This window comes from Delphinus delphis, chromosome X (assembly GCF_949987515.2).
Source record: "Delphinus delphis chromosome X, mDelDel1.2, whole genome shotgun sequence".
In the NCBI taxonomy this organism is placed as follows: Eukaryota; Metazoa; Chordata; class Mammalia; order Artiodactyla; family Delphinidae; genus Delphinus; species Delphinus delphis.
The window spans coordinates 9,869,225-9,885,812 of NC_082704.1; positions in this window are offsets into that span (position 1 = coordinate 9,869,225).

Consider the following 16,588-nt stretch of genomic DNA (forward strand, 5'->3'; position numbering starts at 1 on the left):
TTACCTCCTGAAACATATTGCCAAATTGCTTTCCAAAAAGACTGCATCAGTTTCCCCTCCCATTATCAGCGGATGAATGCCCTTCTTAGGGCACCCCATCTAACACAGAGTATTGTCTTTTTTCATCTTTGCTAATTAATAGGTGAAAATTGGTCTCTTGTTGTACCATTAGCATTTTTTATTACTAGTGCAGGTGAACATTTATTCATATGTTTATTAGCCATTCACATGTTCTCTTTTGTGACTTGTTCGTTAATGTCACTTTCCCATTGAGAGCCTTTGTATTTTCTTATTATTTTGTATGTGCTCTTTAGATATTAAAGACATTATTTTTTCCTCTCATATCTATGGCAAATATTTCTCCAAGCATGTTCTTTTATTATACTTGACATGGCTTTTCATTTTATATTGTCAAACATTTTAAGTTTCTTTTATGATTTTTCTCCAACTGTTTTTAAGCTTAGCACATCCTTCTCTATAAAGAAGTGTGATATTCACATTTTTATGGTTTCAATTTTTGATCCACTTTTTATAGTTTCCTTTTTTTATTCACCTGCAAGTAATTTTGATGTGAAATATGAACTATGAGGATATATTTTTAAATATCACCATTTATTGACTTGCTCTTCCCTACTTTACTGAATTGTTAAATTATCACCAGCGGACTTCCCTGGTGGTGCAGTGGTTAAGAATCTGCCTGCCAATGCAGGGGACACAGGTTCAAGCCCTGGTCCGGGAAGGTCCCACGTGCAGCGGAGCAGCTAAGCGCGTGCACCACAACTACTGAGCCTGCGCTCTAGAGCCCATGAGCCACAACTACTGAGCCCGCGTGCCACAACTACTGAAGCCCATGTGCCCTAGAGCCTGTACTCCGCAACAAGAGAAGCCACCGCAAAGAGAAGGCCGCACACTGCAACGAGGAGTACGAGCACAGCAACAAGGGCCCAATGCAGCCAAATAAGTAAAATAAAATAATAATTATCACCAGCATATGTTTCACACAGCATTATCCTTAGGCTCTACAGGGAGTTGCAAAGGTTCAAATTTGGCAGTAAACTTTGGAACGGTTTACTTCTGGCTGACAAAAAGATTCTGGAATGTTGAGAGATTGTAGGGAACCATTGAAGGCAGCGGTCCCCAACCTTTTCGGCACCAGGGACCAGTTTTGCAGAAGACAATTTTTCCACAGACTGGGGGTGGGGGGGGGATGGTTCAGGAAGTAATGCTAGTGACGGGGAGCGATGGGGAGCGGCAGATGAAACTTCACTCGCTCACCCGCCGCTCACCTCCTGCTGTGCGGCCCGGTTGCTAACAGGACACGGACTGGTAGCAGCCCACAGCCCGGGGGTTGGGGACCCCTGATTTAAGAGTTTTGAGTAGATAATTAACATGATCGTATCTGTGTGATTAAAACAAGTTGACTATCATAAACTAGAGAGTGAGAAAAGAGCAGAGGAAGGGAGAGTTTGGAGACAGCCATGCCACACATTTGACAGTTCTTTAAATGATTTGTGTTCTTACCTGAGTCTTACAGGGATCCTCCTCCTTGCCTTTTTCTAATATCACCTTTTTAATAACTTTGGTATATACCAGGCACTGAGTTAAGCCCTTTTTATACATTATCTCATTAACTGTCATCAAACCCCAGTTAGGTAGGTATCATCACCCCCTTTTCACAGATGAAGAAACTGAGGTCTAGAGATGCCATATAAGTTGCTCCAAGTCCCCCAGCTAGTGAATTGGAGGAGGCAGGACTCAAACCTAAGGATTTGGGGAAATGTAAATGAATATAAAACACCTAAAACAGTGCCTGGCTTGATAAATGGCAGCTTCTCATCCTCGCACCCATCATCAGGTTTTATGAACTTGAAATTCCATATTTAAAAATATGCTGGCATCACATTAACAAAATATTCCAGCAATTATAGGAGGCTTATTCAAGCTTAGCTGGGAACTATTTTGTGCCTCTGACATTTGCGTAAAATGAGCCCCAGCATGGTAGGGAGCCTGGCTTTCTACTCCATCTTCTAGTGTTAGGTGTTTATGTGACCTTGGGCAAGTCACTTGACCACAAAATTTCCTTGTCTGCATGACAACAAGAGAAAGTAATCATTCCCCTCACTGGGTTTTCTGTATAAAATAAAAGCAAATCTGAAATGGCTGGAAAATTTCAAAATTCTGCATTATTTTATAGATTTCCCAGTTAACCTATCAAAATTCTTAGGCCATGGAAACGCCTATGAAAACAAACTGCAACAAACCGTGAACGTAGTCTCTTTGTTTCGATTTGTTGTGTTCATATTTTTCATTACGTCAACTTTCAAACACACACAAAAATAGACAGAACGGTATAATAAACCTCCATGACTGGCTTCAATGATTATCATCTCTGACGTGCCTATTTCATAGAGCCTCCCCATATCTTATTTTTCTGTGTATTTTAAAGCAAAACCTAAGACATTATATGAACATGGTTCTTTTATGATGACAAAAATACTGAGGGAATTTTATTTAGTTTTCTCAAATCTTGAGGAGAAAGTTAATTTTAAAATCTGGCAAAATCCAAGCTGGTGGGACGAAGTGAGAGAGTGGCATGGACATATATACACTACCAAATGTAAAATAGATAGCTAGTGGGAAGCAGCCACATAGCACAGGGAGATCAGCTGGGTGCTTTGTGACCACCTAGAGGGGTGGGATAGGGAGGGTGGGAGGGAGGGAGACGCAAGAAGGAAGAGATATGGGAACATATGTAGATGTATAACTGATTCACTTTGTTATAAAGCAGAAACTAACACACCATTGTAAAGCAATTATACTCCAATAAAGATGTTAAAATAAATAAATAAAAATAAAGCCTCCCAGAAAATGAATCTCCAATCTAAATAATACATTAATTTGGCAGTCCAGGCCAAGGGCTAGTGAATTCCAATTGTCTGCAGAAGACAAGCAAGTGGGGGGTCCAGCTAGTCTATGCAGAGGGCAGCATTTTCATTTCTATAATAACAGTATTCATAACAGCAAATGTAGAGCTGGTTTAGTACATTAAACCAGTTTGGCTTGCGGGGAATTCTGACCAGAGATTCAACTATTCTTGACAAAGTGAGTGAAGGCAAGAAGACTAATTAAAATTATCCTCTACGAGTTGAAATTTTTTTAAAAAGAAAGAAAAATGAGCTGCACTGCCCACTTGCTAAAAAAGGAAGGAACCAATTTCTCCCTAAACCTGAGTACTTGCAATTTTTCTGATGTGCCTAGTTTACAAAGTTCATTGACATCCACGATCCACAGCATAATGACATAGGTAGGGTAGGCATTTCTGTACCCATTTGTACAAATGAGAAAGTGAGGCCTCTAGGGGTCACATGAGCTGGAGAGTGATGTAGCTAGGGACTAGAGCCCAGTTCTGTTTCCTGTGTCAGGGCTGGCACCCTACGTAAACAAGTTTACCAGAAAAAATAATAATTTCTTCACCTTCTATTTCCGATCTCCTTGAGACTTAACAAAGTACCTGTATTTTGATTTTATTTTGTATTTATTTATTCATTTAGGCTGCACTGCGCCGCATGTGGGATCTTAGTTCCCCGACCAGGGATCGAACTTGTGCCCCCTGCAATGGAAGCATGGAGTCTTAACCACTGGACCGCCAGGGAGGTCCCTAAAGTACCTATACTTTGTAGCAGCTCAATAAATATTTCTTGCCTGTCTGACTACTTGCCAAATAATGGGGGTGGGGAATAATTATAGGTAGAAAGAAAAAGGAGAAATTAGAGAATTGACTAAAGGAAGAGGAAATAGCATTAAATAAGTTTAGTCAATAAAGCATAATCTAGGAAAAAATGGAAATACGGAGAAAAACATGTTAAACTGCATAAGGGTTCGTGAAATATATGTCAGCAAAAAAAAATTGAAGGCCATATACCAAAAAGCTGACAGTGGTGGTAATAACAACTGTAACTACTACCACTTAAATGTCCTAGGCTCCGTGGTAAGCCTACTAACCCTCTGAGGTAAGGAAGTAATATTATTATCCCCATTTAATGGGTGAAGAAAGTGCAGCTCAGAGAGGTTAAGCAACTTGCCCAAGGCTATAGAGCTAATAAGGATAGAGCTAGGATTCCAACCTAGACAGTCTGACTCAATTTTCATTTTTTTATACTTTCTATACTTTGCAAATTTCCTACAATGAGCACATATTACCTTTATTTTTTAATCCTGTAGCATTCATCGTGTATAGAAATAATTTTGTCATTACATCATTAACTATAGTTAATTACTATTTCTATTCATGATTTGTATGTCACCTCAATTAGACTGTTAAGAGCCTGTGTCTCAGGGAGTGTCATGTTTTAATGCATATAATAGCTGCTCGATGAATACTTCTTAAATGAATGGACAATGGAGAGAAAAATGTGGGAGTGTGAGGCAAAACAACCGTCACAGATAAAAGGATTTAGGGAGGTGATGAAAGAGACAGATGAGGAACAGAAAAAGAGGCACAGAAACATAATGATCACGAACAGGAGATATATGTGGGACATAGGTAGAAAGACAAACATATAACAATAAAGCAGGGTAAATAAGAAAGGAAGATTGCTATGAAGAACCCTGTTTTGGTGAACTTGTAAACTAAAATTGGAGCTAAAATGCATTAACAAAGAGAAGCCAGTCACAGGCGAGAAAGGAAATTTTTAAGATATGGTACTTTAAAAAAATTAAATAGAAAAATTGTTTCGAAGTACCCTATGAGAGGGAGAAGTGCTAAAATTGCTTTTCTGGCAAAGCCCGTCCCTTCATCCAACAATTATCCTAAGACACTTGAGATCTCATCTCCATAAATTCAATAGGCAATTGGGGCCACTTTCTCTTTTGAGGCCAGATGCAGAAACAGAAATTACAGTCATTTCCTATATTGCAGAAATTAGCTGGCCAGTTGAAAGCCACCTGCACGCATAATTCACATCATCAGAGGTTGGCATCTAGAAGGCTCACGGCCTTATCCTCTCTGCCACATACTTCACCCACGTAGAGGCCATGCTCAAATAACCAAAGGTGATGTTTAAGTTTGCAGTTGGCTCATGTTATGAGGTGGTGATCTCTTTGTGGTTCCTGTCTCTTGTGAATTAAAAAATAATAATTTTTTCTCATAGTAATACATACACATAGTTAAACATAAAGCAATACTGAGGCATGGCTAACAGCAAACAACAGCAGTTTTCTGCTCCACCATTCCCATCATCCTCAGAAGAGGCAACACTTTTCTGTGGCTTTAGCTGTTTCTTCTGGTTTACCCATTATATAACTTAAATAATATGCCTCAACAGCTATTTATTTAACAATTTTAGACGTTATCTATTGCCTTTCTTTTACAATAGTGAAGAACTTAGCTTTCTTATACTTCCCCCCACTCAACCTCATATCCTTAATGTCCCCCAATCCCTCTAACACAATTCTTAGTTAAATCAGTAGCCAAGTTTACATGATTATGACTATATAATTTGTTCACTGCTGAGCAAAGTAGTATATTATCGTTAGTTAGTGTTTAGTTAGCCTTAGCACATTATTGTTAGTCCTCTGATTTTTTTCTCAAGTTAACAACTGCTTCAGTATTTCATTTGAGATTTCTATATTTCCAATGCTATTTTTATCCAGGTGTTCTAACACTTCTGTAACATACCTATCAATACCCATTCCAAACACTCCAACCTGTCTAAAATCTGCTGGTTCCTTATTCCCCCTGAAGATGCCCTCTCACAGCTCCCTGTTCCCCTGCTACAAACTAGGCCAGTTATCTCATGGCCTGCAACATGACTGTCATCCTGGGACTCCTCCTCACAGTTCCCTGGAGTTGGATTCTTTGTTTCCTTGATCTTATATTGCGTATTCCTCTTTCTTGATTTACTCCCTCATTTTAGTAGAGTACAACTTCCAAGAGCTTCCAGAGAAAGAGTTGCTAGGAGGAATTTTTTGAGACCTTGCATACTCTAATATTTAACATGAGCTTGATTGGACTGCTATATGATTTTAAGATGAAAATCATTTTCCATTACAAAATTTGACATTTATGTTCAATTGATTTTCAAAAAGGGTGCCAGGACCCTTCAATGGGAAGGCATCTTTTCAACAAATAGTGCTGGGACGACTGGATATGCAAAGCAGAATAATGAAGTAGGACCCTTAACTCATACCATACACATAAACTCAAAATGGATCAAAGACCTAAATGCAAGGGATAAAACTATAAAACTATTAGAAGAAAACATAAGTATAAATCTTCACAACCTTGGATCAGGCAATGGTTTCATTTGCCCACATGACCAAAGAACAAATACATAAATGGGACTTCATCAAAATTAAGAACTTTTGTGCTTTTAAGGACACTATCAAGAAAGTGAAAGACAACCCACAGAATGGGAAGCTATTTGCAAATACACCTCATACAGAACCTGTACCTGGAATACATAAAGAATGTTTATAATTCAATAAGAAGAAGATAAATTACCCAATTTAAAAATGGGTAGATGATTTGAATAGACATTTCTCTGAAGAAGATATACAAATGGCCAATAAGCAGATGAAGAGAAGCTCAACATCATTAATTATCATGGAAACTAAGATCAAAACCATGAGACACTACTTCACACCCACTAGGATGGCAATAATCAAAAAAAGAAGAAGAAGAAAAATAACAAGTGTTAGCAAAGATGTAAAGAAATTAGAACTCTCTTACACTGCTGATGGGAAAGTAAAATGGTGCAGCCGCTATGGAAAACATTTTGGCATTTTTTCGATAAGTTAAAGATACAATTATCATGTGACCCAGCAATTCCACTCCTAGGTACATACCCAAGAGAATTAAAAACACATGTCAACACAAAAACATGTACATGAATGTTCATAACAGCATTATTCGTAATAGCCAAAGAGTGGAGCAACCCAAATGTCCACTAACTGATGAAAGGATAAATAAAGTAAGGCATAGCCATACAATGGGATATTATTCAGCCATAAAAAGGAATGAAGCACTAATACATGCTACAATGTGGATTAACCTCAAAAACATTATGCTGAATGAAAGAAGCCAGACAAAAGAGGCCACATATTGTATGATGACATTTACAGGAAATGTTCAGAACAGGGAAACCAGGAGAGAAAAGAAAGCAGATGAGTATTTTCCAGGGGGGACGGGGAAAATGGGAGTAACTGCTAATGGGTATAGAGTTTCTTTTGGGGGTGATGAAAATGTTCTGGAATTAGATGGTGGTGATGGTTGCACAACTCTGTGAATATATGAAAAACCACTGAACTGTATAACTTTAAATGGGTGAACTTTATGGTATGTGAACTAGAGTTCATTAAAACTGTCCTTAAAATGTAATATGATATAATATAGGAACATATGGTTAAATGTGATGAATCAACCGTACTTCTCCCATCCTCTCCCTCCCCCAAATCCCATGAACATGGCATTGAGAAGATAAAGAAGATATTAGGTATCTGCCCCTCAAAGAGAGATCTGGAAATCACTGGGACAGTTTGAGCTATCACCAAAGGCAGAGGAAAGGCTAACTGAACAAATGTAAAGGGATTGAATTCAAAAACTTTTTAAAAGTGACATTGCTTCTGTAACAAAAAATACACGTACATTCGCACACAGATGAATGAAACAGAAGAGGGAACAGCCAAAAAGGAGGTTTAACAAACATTGTGAGAACAAATTGCGGCTGGAGAAAAGGTGTTTGATCTGGGAGAGTAAAGGGGGCTACAGCTATAGCGTCTGCAGAGGGGGACAAAGCAAAAAGTAAACTCACCCTTTAGGATCTGAGAGGCTCAGAACATGAAGGCACAGGGTACAGTGGAAAACAGGGATGAAGCACGGGGCTCAAGCTAAGAAAAGACACTTAAATGTCAGAATATAAATAGTGGGACCCTCACGCCCTTTTCCCCAACTTCACAGCCTGGCCACTATCCTTGACAAACCTCCACATCCAAGAGACCTGAAATTGATTTTCTGGTGACAAACAAGGAAAGCTACCGACTCGAACAACAGCCCAAGAGAAGGCTGGTATAAGTCCCAGGCTTTACAATGGAGGAAGGAGGGTGGGTGGACTAATTCGGACCTTCAGTCTCCTGCTCCCAGAATGTCAGCACCCAGGTATTTCTTCCACCCCGCCTTCTACTCCTAGGCAAGATATTAGAAGTCTTCTCTGGAAAAAAAGGAATGGGTCCAGAGAAAAGATCCCGAGATACTAACATTTGATGTTTACATAGGCTCACAGTCATCAGGCATTTGAGGAAAATTCACAATGCTAAAGAAAGCATACAAACAACAGAATCAAAGGGATTCTGAGGACACGGACAATGCAGGAAACAGAAGAAAACTTTAAAACATTATAAGTGGTATGCTCATAGAGTTAAGAGAAGGTATCATACTCATGCCACAAGTATAGGATCCTTATGACTGGCTTCTTTTACTTAGCATAATATTTTCAAGGTTCAGCCACATCATTCCCTTTTATGACTAATATTCTTCAGTTGATGGACATTGGGTTGTTTCCACTTTTTGGCTATTATAAATAACACTGTTATGAACATTTGTGCACCCTATATTACTTTTATGATCTGAAACATAAGTTTTTAAAAGGATGAATTATAGAGAAAAAATTACATTAGAAACATCACTTCCACTTCTACTCATGGCAAATAATGTGAAATATTACCATGGTTCTAAAAACCAGAGCTATATAAAGATGCACTCTGATTTGTGTCACTCCCCTCAATCCTTACTAACCCATTCCCATTCCTCCATTCTTTCCACTCTGTTCCCACATACCCCTGCAGGTAACCAGTCTCCTTAGTTTCTCGTTTATCCTTCCTGTTTTTCTTTTTCATAAATGAGCACAAACATATATTGTCTTACATCCTCTTCTTTCTTATATAAGGGTAGCATATTATAGATACTCTTTTGAACTTACTTTTCATTTAACAGTACATCTTTTTTTAACTGAAGGACAGTTGATTTACAATGTTTCAGGCGTACAGCAAAGTGATTCAGTTATGCATATACATATATACATCTATTATTTTTCAGATTATTTTCCATTATAGGTTATTACAAGATATTACTATATTAGAATATAGTTCCCTGTGCTATACAGTACGTCCTTGTTGTTTATCTATTTTATATACAGTACTGTGTATCTGTTAATCCCAAGTTCCCAATTTATCCCTCCCCGCTCTTTCGCCTTTGGTAACCATAAGTTTGTTTTCTATGTCTATGAGTCTATTTCTGTCTTGTAAATAAATTCATTCCTATCATTTTTTTTAGATTCCACATATAAGTGATATCATGTGATATTTGTCTTTGTCTGACTCACTTCACTTAGTGTGATCATCTCTAGGTCCATCCATGTTGCTGCAAATGGCAATATTTCATTCTTTTTATGGCTGAGTAATATTCCATTATATATATTAATGTGTATTATATTATATATTATATATGTATAATATATACATATATGTAATGGAATATTATAATATATACATATCCATGTCCTAGCTATTGTAAACAGTACCACTATGAATACTGGGGTGCATGTACCTTTTCGAATTATGGTTTTCTCCAGATATATGCCCAGGAGTGGAATTGCTGTATCATATAGTATCTCTATTTTTAGTTTTTAAAGGAACCTGCATACTGTTCTCCATAGTGGTTGCACTAATTTATATGCCCACTAACAGTGTAGGAGGGTTCCTTTTCCTCCACACCCTCTCCGTTTATTATTTTTAGACTTTTTGATGACGGCCATTCTGATGGGTGTGAGGTGATACCTCATTGTAGTTTGATTTGTATTTCTCTAATAGTTAGCAATGTTGAGCATCTTTTCACGTGCCTGTTGGCCATCTGTATGTCTTCTTTGGAAAAATGTCTATTTAGGTCTTCTGCCCATTTTTTGATTGGGTTCTTTGTTTTTTTGATATTGAACTGTATAAGCTGTTTGTATATCTGGAAATTAATCCTTTGTTGGTTGCACCATTTGCAAATGTTTTCTCCCATTCCATAGGTTGTCTTTTCGTTTTGTTTATGGTTTCCTTTGCTGTGCAAAAGCTTTTAAGTTTAATTAGGTCCTATTTGTTTATTTTTGTTTTGATTTCCATTACTCCAGGTTAACAGTACATCTTCAAAATCAACCCATATCAGTGCATACAGAACTTCATTGCTTTTTACAGCAGCATAGTATTCCATTGTGTGGATATAACATAGTGTATCCAACCACTCTCCTTTGAATGAACATCCTTTCATATGTTTATGAAACATATCTCTGTCACTTCTTTAGTAAAATATCTGTTCATGTCTTTTGCTCATCTTATAACTGAAATTTTTTTACTCCTGAGTTTTAAAAGTCCTCTGCATATTCTAGTTGTAAGACCTTTGCTAATATGTGCTTCGCAAATATTTTCTTGCAATCTGTAACTTCTCTTTTTTCTTCATAACAGGGTCTTTTGCAGTGCAAAAGGTTTTAGTTTTGATGAAGTCCAAATTATTAATGTTTTATTTTATAGATTACTCTTTTGGTGTTATGTCTAAGACTCTTCACGTAGCCCTATTTTCCAAAGATACTCTCCTATGTTTTCCGTAAAAATGTTTCTAGTTTTATGTTTACACTTAAATCTATAATCCATTTTGAATTAATTTTTTATATGGTGTGAGCTTTAGGTGGAGGTTCATTTTTTTTATTCACTATGGTTGTCTAATTGTTCAAGAACCAATTGTTGAAATGAATATCCTTCCTTCATTGAATTGCTTTAGATCCTTTGTCAAAAATCAATTACACTAGGTAATGATTTCTTTGATATGGCACCAAAAGTGCAAGCAACAAAGAAAAATAGATAAATTTGGGAGTTCCCTGGTGGCCTAGTGGTTAGGATTCCTGGCTTTCACTGCCAAGGCCTGGGCTCAATCCCTGGTCAGGGAACTAAGATCCCATAAGCCGTGCAGTGTGGCAAAAAAAAAGAGAGAAAAGACATGGAAAGAAAGGAATGGAAGAAAATATTTGAAAATCATACATCTGATGAGGAACTTATATCCAAAATATATAAAGAACCCTTACAACTCAATAATAAAAAGACAACCTGATTGAAAAATGAGCAAAAGATTTGAGCAGACATTTCTCCAAGGAAGATATACAAATGGCTAATAAACACATGAAAAGATGCTCCATATCATTAGTTACTAGGAAAATGGAAGTCAAGACTCCAGTGAGATAACAGTTAATATCCACTAGAATGCTTATAATCAAAAAGATAAACAATAATAAGTGTTGGTGAGGATGTGGAGAAATTGAAACACTCATACATTGCTGGTAGGAAGGTAAAATGGTGCAGCCGCTTCAGAAAACAACTGGCAGTTCCCCAAAAAGTTAGAGTTACCATATGACCCAGAAATTCCACTCCTAAATAAATACCCAAGAGAATTCAAAACATATATCCACACAAAAACTTTTACACAAATATTCCTAGCAGCATTATTCATAATAGCTAAAAGTGGAAACAACACAAATGTCCATCAACTGATAAAGAGGTAAACAAAATGGAATACTATGCAATATTATTCAGCCATAAAAAGGAATGAAGTACTGATACATGCTACAACATGGGTGAACCTTGAAAGCATTGTGCTAAGTGAAAGAAGCTAGACACAAAAGACCACATGTGATAAGATTCCATTTAAATGAAATGTCCAGAATAAGCAAATCCATAGCGATAGAATGTAGATTAATCATTACCAGAGTCTGGCGAAAGGGGGAATAAGGATATGGAGAATGACTGCTTATGAGTTCAAGATTTCTTTTTAGGGTGATGAAAATGGTCTAGAATTAGATAATGGTGATGGTTGCACAACTGTACAAATATACTAAAAACCACTGAAGTTTACACTAAAATTTTTAAAACTAAACTTAAAAAATCTACTGGGGGTATTCACATTAGACTATTTCTGGGATTTTGTATTCTGTTCCATTGACTTGTGTCTATTTGTCAACTAATACCACATTGTCTTGCGTATTGTACCTATATAGTAAGTCTTAAAAATAGGAGTAGTGATTCCTCCCACTTTACTCTTTTTTAGCCATTCTAATTCCTTCTCCTTTTCTTACAGTTTTTAGAATAAGCTTGATTATATCTATAAAAATATTGTTGGGATTTTGGTAGGAACTGCATTATACCTATGGATCAATTTGAGAAGAATTGATATTTTTACTATATTGAATCATCCAATCCATGAGCACATTATGTCTCTCCATTTATTTAGTTCTTTGATTTCTTTCACTTGTGTTCTGAAATTTTCAGCATACAGCATATAGAGCCTGTAATTATTTTATTAGATATATCTAAGTATTCCAATTTTTTGGAGTGATTGTAAATGATATGTATTTTTAATTTTTGTTTCCATGTGTTCTTTGCTAGCATAAAGCAATACAATTGACTTTGTGTTGATTGGTATACTGTGAGCTTGCTGAACTCACTTATTAATTCTATGAACTTTTTAAAGATTCCTTTCTACATAATCATGTAGTCTGAAAACAGAGACAGATTTATTTCTTCCTTTCCAATATGTATGCCTTTTATTTCCTTTTCTTGCCTTATGGAGTTGGCTAGGACTCCCATTACTGTGATGAATAGAGTATGATAAGCAGACATCTTTGCCTTGTTCTGATCTTAGGGGGAAAGTACTCAATTTTTTGCTGTTAAGTATCATGATAGCTGCAGGATTTTTATAGATGCTCTTTATCAAGTTGAGAAAATTCCTCTCTATATCTAATTTCCTTGGAGTTTTTTTTTTTAATCATAAATGGGTGTTGAGTTTTGTCAAAAGCATTTTCTGCATCAATTGATAAAATCATGCAATTTTTCTCCTTTAACCTGTTGATGATATGCTTGCTTTAACTTTCTAATATTGACTCGGCCTTGTACTCCTGGAATAAACCCCCACTTAATCATGATGTATAATCCTTTTTTATACAAGAATTGCAAGGATTTTTGTCCTGAACTTTTGCATCTAAGATCATGAGATATACTGGTCTGTGGTCTTCCCTTTTTTGTACTTCTTTTGTCTGGTTTTGTTATTAGGGTAATATTGGCTTTGTATAATGAGTTGGCAAGTGTACTGTCCTCTTCCATTTTCTGGAAAAGATTGTAGAGAATTGATGCTAATTTTTCTCAAATGTTTGATAGAATTCTCCAGTTAAATGACTGGGGTCAGGATATTTCCTTATGAATGCTTTTAAATTCTGGATTGAATTTCTTTAATAGTTATGAGACTATTCATATTATCTATATTGTATTGCATGAGTTTGTGTTTTTCAAGGAATTGGTCCAGTTTATCTGTGCTTTTGAATTTATGTCAGTAGAGTTGTTCATAGTATTGCCTTACTATTCTTTAATGGCTGAAGGATCTGTAGTAATATCCCATTTCATTCCTGCTATTGGTAATTTATATCGCCTCTCTTTTTATCTTTTTCAGTCTTTCTAGAGGTTTATCAATTTTATTGATAAATTCAAAGAATTGATTTTTTTTAGTTTTTTTTTTGTTTCATTGATTTTCTCTATTTTTATCCTATTTTCAATTTCATTTATTTCTACTCTTTATTATTTTCTTTCCTCTACTTGCTTTGGGTGATCTTACTCTTCTTTCTCTAGTGTTTTTTAATGTGGCCACTTACATTATTGATTTGAGGTCCTTCCTCTTTCCAATTTTAAGTATTTAATGCTATAAATTTCTCTCTCACCAACAATTCTGTATAGATCTGTTAATCTTTTTGTTGTTCATTTTGTTATATCGTGGTTTTTTATGAGATTCCTACCTTAATGGCGCCCTCTTCTGTCAGCTTAGCAAAGTCCAGATATTTAATAAGTTTGTGTTTCTGTTTTTGTGATGGGGAGCTTTTCCTGTGTTCTCTGATTTTATGGTTCTCTTTTGTCATGTTGGCCCTAAATCTTGTTTTTATTCTTCTGCCCTTCACTACTCAATTGACAAAGGGTTCTTCTATGTTGCTTTTTACTCTTATTTTTTCCCCCTAGAAGCTATGTGTTCCAAAGATTGGCCCTTCAAATCACACGTAAGTCTCTTCCCTGTAGTTTATGCTCTGTTCCACTTAGACACTTTATTAAAAATTTAGGGTGAACTTCGTCTTTCTGGTGGTGGTTTTTACATAACTTTAGGCCTTTTAGCTCTCATACTTCTTCTGCTTTCCCCTCAGGTTTTCTCACTCAGCCTTGCTCTCCACAAAGCCTTGTAGGAGGGCAGGTGGAAGGACGAGGGAACATGAAACATAACAGGCTGTAATTTGGTGTTATTTCTTCTTTTACTTAGTTATTTTGAAGTTTAGCTATTCTTTCTCTTTAAATTATGGTGAGGGCATGGTTAGTGTAGTTTTATTTTTCTCTTATTGTTCTGTTGCTTTAGAAGAAAATGTTGGGAGTTTGGGACCTAGGTGGCTGCCATTGTTGTCAGCTACCCAGAAGTTCTCTATCATACAAAATTCTAATAATAGATAGATGTTATTTATGCAAGTGACTGCAAGTGTTTCTTTGTATAAAGATGTTTTAATTTATGTAAAACTTGACAGCGTACTAGGGATGATGTGGAAAATCATGTATAATTTTCCCAGGTCTAAACTAATGTTTCTCTCTTTTATCCTGTTTTCAATCTCAATGTTCTGTTTGGAACACAAACCCCTCTTTTTCTCCCAACCACCAGCACTAAATATGAAACACCAAGATTCTAATATGTAAATTATTTCAGTTTTCATCTCCAGAATACCATGAATTTGGAAAGATAAAATATCCAAGAGTTTGTTCAAAGATTCATCTATTTAGATCCCAACCCCTCATCTTCCATGATCGCCTTTGGGGAGACCTTACGTGCTAGTGGTGTGACGGATAAAAATAGATTTCCTTATGATATTCACTTTTAGATGTGGCCCTTTTAAGACAGTATGCTTTCAAAATAAATGTTCACTAATAAAATTTCTAATTAAGGCTTAGTGGCCAAGTTCTCTCATGTACCTTTTCCAGAAAGTATGACATTAGAATCAATATAGCAGAGTAGTTAAGGTGTGTGATTCTCAGAGCCAGAACGCCTGGATGAATATCTAAGTTTTGCCATTTTCTAGATGTGTGACCAAATTACTGAACACCTTGGTACCTCTGTTTTCTAGTTTCTCATCTAGAAAATAGAGGTAATAATAGTACCAAGCTCATAACGTAGTTGGGGGGATTAACTGAGTTAATACATGTAAAACACTTAGAACCGTGCATCACGTAGTAAGTTCATGTAAGTGTTTGCGATATTCATTATGTAAGTTAGTTTTAACAGTATCTTTAATGGCTATATTAATTATCTACCATTGCATAACAAATTGCCACAATTTCACAGCTTAAAACAACACCCATTTATTATCTCACCATTTCTATAGGTCAGGAGTATCGGCACTGCTTAACCAGGTCCTCTGCTTCAGAGTTTCACCCAAGGCTATAACGAAGGTTTCGAGCTGGGCCTGGTTCTCTTCTGATGGTTGGCTGGAGAAGGATTTGCTCCCAAGCTCACATGGCTGTTAGCGAGATTCATTTCCTTGTGGTCTATGGGACCGAGGGCCTCAGTTTAGCTGGCTATTGGCCAGAGGCCACCCTAACTTCCTTGCTACGTGGGCCTCCTCAACATGGCAACTTGCTTTATCAAAGCCAGCAAAGAGAACAGTCAGCTCGAAAGACAACTTACAATCTCTTGTAAGCTAATCACAGAAGTGATATCTCATCATCTGTGTCATATCCTAGTAGTTACAAGTAAGTCACTTATGCCAGCCCACACTACCTGGACACAGGGATCACTGGAGGCCATCTGAGAGTCTGTCGACCGCAAGCTCTTAAAAAGAAAATGCAATATAGAAGAGATGTTTCAGAACACTGATTCTGTAATCAGCTTACCCAGATTTAAGTGCTGACTGACCTTGGGCAGGTTACTTCATCCCTGTGAGTCTCAGTTTCTTCATCTTTAGCATGAAGTAGTAATAGTACTTGGGAGATACTTTGGGAAGGATGAAATGTGAATATCTATATCTATATATCTTTCTTCCTTTGAACTCAGTGAGTGCTTAATAAATATTAGTTAATATTATTCCAAAGCTAACAGATATTCAGTTTAACCAGCTAGTGTATTCTACACATCACCACTAAACAGTTGATCAGACATGGCTTGAGAAAAATGAACATAAACAAAAGACCATCACAAAATTGTAACTCTCCCCTGTTAATTATGATAATTTTGAAAAGTGTCACTTCTGTATAGACACTCAACTAGGTTATGGTGTTTTTATGGTGCTTCTATACTCAGAAACAGATTAATAATGACAATCAGAACTCAACTCCACACACCATATATCTCTATATATGACTGGAGCTATACTTCAACTCCAATCCAGCCAAGGTATCTGCTACACATGTATAAATTAAGACTTTTAATTGCATTATCAGTATGTTTTCTTGATTTAACTAAATACAATTCAATATGCCATTATTGAGATCCTTCTAC